Source organism: Canis lupus, chromosome 32 (genome assembly GCF_011100685.1).
Source record: "Canis lupus familiaris isolate Mischka breed German Shepherd chromosome 32, alternate assembly UU_Cfam_GSD_1.0, whole genome shotgun sequence".
In the NCBI taxonomy this organism is placed as follows: Eukaryota; Metazoa; Chordata; class Mammalia; order Carnivora; family Canidae; genus Canis; species Canis lupus.
In genome coordinates this window covers 31,691,640-31,697,454 of record NC_049253.1, presented here as the reverse complement: position 1 = coordinate 31,697,454, position 5,815 = coordinate 31,691,640, and the positions used below count along the sequence as shown (strand labels likewise).

Below are 5,815 nucleotides of genomic sequence, written 5' to 3'. Positions count from 1 at the left end.
AAAAATTTCGGAATTGTTTCTTGTTAAAATTTCGGAATTTGATAATAGTACCATGGTTATGTATGGCAATGCCCTTGTTCTTAGGAGATGATACTGAGGTACTTAGGGATAAAGGGCCATAATCTCTAGCTTACTTCTAATTTGTTCAGGAGAAAATAATTAAAAGAATAAAAAATATTGTACAAATTATATTGTATATTATAACCATATTTATTAGAAATATATGTGTAGCAAATATAATATCTAGAAGTTCTTTGTAATATTATAATTTTTCTGAGGTCTGAAATATCAAAAGTCCAATAAAATAAATAAACAAGAAAATATCTGACTTCAAAACACTAGGAAATATCCTATTGATCTCTCTATTATTTTCATTACAATAATAATTGTGTAATAGTGCTGTTTCTATGATTTTATTATAATATACTGTCTTCATCTGTCATTATTGAGAAATATAGTAATTCACAGAAATCACTTTTCTAAAACACAAGCGAAAACAAAGTATAGACCCTTCAATGCTGATATACATTTTTAAAAACAACTTACAAATACATTTAACATATTTATATTTTAAAAAGAGTGTAAGGAACATAATGTATTCATGATTCTGCACATTTTAGGAGTCAAATGCTCTAAATAATCCATGTGGTGATAATTGTTCCTTGGAGGCTATTGAGATGTGTAAAGCTTTTTGCATCTAATCTACAGGACACCCCCAACCCCAACCCCTGACCTCTGAGTCTTGCTGGAGAAGCTGCCATGGTAAAATCAAGATTATCAGCTTCACTACCTGACCATCTTACAACTGCCTTTAATTCTCTAATTCTTTCATTTTCACACTCCCTTTCAAACCACTGAAATATTCCATGTCAGCCAATTCACCAAAACAGTGTTTGCTATGATCTCCTGGTTGATAAATCCAATACGATCTCCTGGTCCTTACTTTACTTGATTTCTCTGAAACATTTAACTGATAGTTCTTCCATTCTTTCTGAGACCATTTCTTCCCCTGGTTTTCATGGGTCTAAGCTTTATTGATTTTTCTATTTCTACTATTATTCTTTCTTCATATCCTTGAAGGAAAAGGCCTTTTTTTCCTCCTGTGTTTTGGTTTTGCTTTTTTGAGAAATAAAGTGTTGTTTTGTTTTGTTTTGTTTTGAACTCTTAGCTATTATTATGAATTCTCACAGCTAGAGACGGGTGGGAAGAGAAAGAAAAATGGAGTTAAGCACAAGGAAGAGGAATGAGCAACAGGTGAGAAGAAAATATTATAAATATTTTATTCAAAAAATGGTGTATGTTCAGAGACACATGTCAGAATAGAAGGAAATATAAAGGCACATAAGGACAACTGGGACCAGTTTCCACTTCTCCTGCCTAGTACTTACCAGTGAGTTTAAAGGCAGTGCCTTCATCTGAAGTAAACGTTGGAGGAGACCTATTTTGGCAGATGTTATTTTACCTGGAAAATGGGTGTGGGGGTAGGTGGGTGTGTGGTGTGTCTGTATATACACTCCAAGGCTCTATTATATATATTTGAACTAACTCATAGCTCTCCTCAGTTCTAATTGAGTAAATAGAAATGACAGGAAGTAGAACTGGCAGCCTTTTGACAAGAAGCTTTCAGACACCCTTACCCCATCCCCATCTCCCTTACACCTCCTTTCAATAATACTCAATAGAGGGAGGAGGGGCTGCCTGGGAAGGCAAGGTCCCTTGTCCAAGGCTAAGGAGTAGTGATGGGAGTAGAAGATTCCGGTAATCCAAAGAATAAAACTCCTTATTTAGCAAGGATTTACTCAACAATCACTGCTGTGCACTTTCCAGACAGCATCTACTTTCCAGGAGCTCAGCATTCAGTGGGGAGATAAAGCCATAAAGAGGTACTCTGATGTAATATATAATATTATAGTATGTCCACAGGATAGTGGTACAACGTGGCTCTCTTCTCTGCAGAGTTGTGCAGTTAAGTGAAGCCTCTGTATCAAGGTGAGTATTGAAGGATGAATGAACATTTCACTGAGTAGGAACTAGAGTCTGATTAACTCAACTTTCTGCACCTGAGAGTCATAAGGTAAGAATATATAGAGACTTATCACCTCGGAAGCTGATGGCAGATCCAAAGGGGATGACGAGCAGAGGGAAAAGTTCATTCTGTGATCATTTTAATACATTTTCATATTCAAACATGTAATGGATTATCAAACTCATGTGAAGTTTTTAAGATAAATCATAGAACTTTAAAGGAAGGTCACTATTTTAAGTACTTCAGAGTTTGCCACCAGCCCTGGAAGATTGCATTTCTTTTCTTTGCTCTTATAGGCAAGTCCCTGATCATTTCATATATATATTTTTTTAAAGATTTTATTTATTTATTCATGAGAGACACACAGAGAGAGGCAGAGACACAGGCAGAGGGAGAAGCAGGCTCCATGAGGGGAGCCCGACGTGGAACTCGATCCTAGGACTCCAGGATCACGTCCTGGGCCAAAGGCAGGTGCTAAACCACTGAGCCACCCAGGGATCCCCAGGTCGTTTTATATTTATGTTAAGTGATGTTTTAATATTTATGTTAAATCTATTTCTATTGCATTCCTCTCCTTCCTTTTATGCTTATAATGTCTTTCATGCAGGGACCTGCGAGGTAGCCACTCATGATTTTTCAACTTGGATATAATTTCCCTGCATTTTTCCTCTTCACAAACTTTAATTCTTTAATCCATTTGAAATTTATTTTTATTCATTTATTTAAAGTGCACGTATTAGGCATGGAAACCAAATAGATTTTTTTTCTTCCTAATTACCAATTTTTCCTAATATATCCTATTATTTTTCCTGTTTTTTCACGGTATACCCCTCATCAATACCAACTCCTCTTTTGTGACAGATTCTGTCACTGACCTATTCTCTCCAAATGGAGTTTTGCTTGTAATTGCATGAACGTCAAAGTTAATTGAGTAAAGCAGGCCACAGTACAGTAGTAGTCAATCAGTATTCCTCACAACCAATAGACTGAGTTCTGCCTAACGTGGACAAGGAAGGAACTGGGACGGACCTGTGGCAGCTCCTAGAGTCAACGGAAAAGCTGAACAACCACAGGGCAAGTCCAAAACCCTCACAGCTCCAGGCTCTGAAACAGAATGCCCTGTAGAGCACCACCTCTGGGATGGATGGGCATCAGTTTCCCAGCCTTTGTGTCAACCAATCAGAACTCAGACTGCAGGGGGACCAAATCCACAGAACCAACCTGGGTCACACACTCACCTAAATCAAACAGATGTTAGTGGAAGAAAAGAAAATGAATGTCAAGTAAATCACTCAGTGTAGCTCTACCCAGGCCCCACCTCAGCTGCCTGCACTCAAGCTCTTGTCTCAGTCTCCATTCTCAAGGAGGAACCAGACTGCAATTCTTTCCGGTACCAGATGTAACACAGAAGAAGACTGAGACCTCCCTGATGTTGCCACTTCTTTGTGGATAACAATTTTCTTGGATTCTTGTAGGATTTCTTCTTTATCATTAAAGTTTTCAATTCTATCAGAATATATTCAGGCACGTTGCTTTTTGCAAAATTTGCCTGGTACATAGATGGCACTTGCTCTTAATTTTCAAAGTGGGGTCTTTGTGTGTTTTTTTGAGTACATGTTCACATATTTATTGGACATTGAACTTTCTCTATTTGGGAATACACATAATTTTTGACTTTTCTATTTGATTATTTTACTTTTATTACTTGTATTTTTTTTATTTTTATTTTTATTTTGGGGGGACTGGCAGCAGCTTTATTTGGGAAGAGACACTTGAATTGGCTTTCAGTTGGGGGCATGGACAAGAAGGGGTACCCAGGGCAATAGACTCCCCATAAGGGTAGGCTGAGGACTGGGGCTGAGCCTTGTACCGTACAAGCAAGGCTCCCCTGCACAGCTCCTTCCCCCAAAGGCTTTATGGGGGCCATAAGAGCAAGGAGCCTGGGAGGGCCCACGGTGGCTGTTCACTTGGGCAGGATGTCAGACGACTCAGACGCCAGCTTCCCATCACGAGTCTTGATCTTCTTCACAACCATGGCCTTGGAGGAGCTGCCATGTGGCTGAAGGAAGAGCCAGGGCCAAAGATGGACTGGAAGGAGCTGTGGCCATAGTTGAGGCCAGGGCTTGTGAGGCCCCCATAGGTCAAGTTCAGGCCACCTGAGTAGCCGCTGGTGGTCTTCCTATGGATGTTCATGTTCTGCATCCCAGACTCCAGCCGGCTCTCCTCGCCCTCCAGCAGGTCGGTGGCGATCTCGATGTCCAGGGCCAGCTTGACGTTCATGAGCTCCTGGTACTCGCTCAGCTGCCAGGCCATGTCCTGCTTGGCTCGCTGCAGGGCGGCCTCCAGCTCCAGCCCGGCCACCTTGGCATTGGCGTCCTGAATGGCCAGCTCCCCGCGCTGCTCAGCATCGGCGATGGCAGCCTCCAGGGCAGCCTTCTGGTTTTTGAGGGTCTTGATCTCAGCCTGGAGGCAGCTGATGCTCGGGTTCATCTCGGAAATCTGTCTTCGTGCGACGGACGGTCATCCCCGTGCTTCCCAGCCAATGTCTGCAGCTCCTCGTACTTGATCTGGTACATGGTCTTGGCCTCTGCCCAGCTGTGGTTGGCGGTGTCCTCATCCTGGGCCTTGACCTCGGCCTTGATGTCGTCCAGGTCCAGGAGCAGCTGTTGTCCACGGACAGCATGACGGATGTGGCCGGACGTGGCCGAGATCTGGGACTGCAGTTCATGGACCTCCTCTTCATACAGCTGCCTTAAGAAGTTGATCTCATCGGTCAGCCCTTCCAGGCGGGACTCCAGTTCCATCTTGTTCATGTAAGCTTCGTCCACATCCTTCTTGAAGAGGACAAATTCATTCTCCATATCTGGAAGCAATTTGATCTCATCCTGTATTTATTCTTGAAGTCCTCCACAAGCCCCTGCATGCTGCCAAGCTCCACTTCCAGCTTCAGCTTCTCCTGCCCCAGGGTGTCCAGCTGCCTCCAAGGTTGTTGATGGAGCTCCCAAACATGTTGTCTATGTTGCTCCGAGCAGTTTTCTGCTGCTGCAGGAGGCCCCACTAGGTCTCCAGGATTTTGTTCTGCTGCTCCACATGTCTGACCTTGTCAATAAAGGAGGCAAACTTGTTGTTGAGGCTCTTGATCTGCTCCTTCTCCTGGGTGCGCACTGCCTGGATGTTGAGGTCCACCTCCAGCTTAAGGGGGCTCAGCAGGCTCTGGTTCACTGAGACAGTCGTGATGCCCCCGGTGCCCCCGGGCCCTCCGTAGCCCCTGACCACACTCATGCTGCTATTCAGGCTACCCTGGAAGCTGCTGCGGCTGCTGCCCATCCAGGAGAAGGTGGAGGAGCTGATGCGGGAGCCAGGCCCACTCGTGTAGGAGCGGCTGCTGAAGGTCCGGGGCCGGAGGTGGACACCTTGTAGGACTTCTGGGTCACCCTGATGGACATGGTGGAGGCTGCCACGGAGGCTGGAGTGGAGGCGAGGAGGCCGAACCTGACAGAGGCTCTAGAAGGAGCGTGAGGAGCTGCTTCTAGGTGGGCTGTATTTTTTTCTTATCTATTTAGTAGTATGTTTTACACATTTTCAATGTAAGAATTGAAAAAATGGGAAATAATGTAAGACTGAAGCATGAATTTAGAGATGTTTTTCTAGGTGGATATCCACACATTAATCAAAAATATCTATCACTGGGATGCCTGGGTGGCTCAGTGGTTAAGTGTCTGCCTTTGGCTCAGGGTGTGATCCTGGAGTCCCAGGATTAAGTCCCACATCGGGCTCCCTGCGTGGAGC

At 43.7% G+C, this 5,815-nt stretch overlaps 1 pseudogene; it reads right to left on the bottom strand.

Annotated features, from left to right (window-relative positions):
* Nucleotides 1–3,989: 3,989 nt before the first annotated feature.
* LOC487839 lies at nt 3,990–5,472 on the bottom strand (annotated as a pseudogene).
* Between the last annotated feature and the right edge of the window lie 343 nt (nt 5,473–5,815).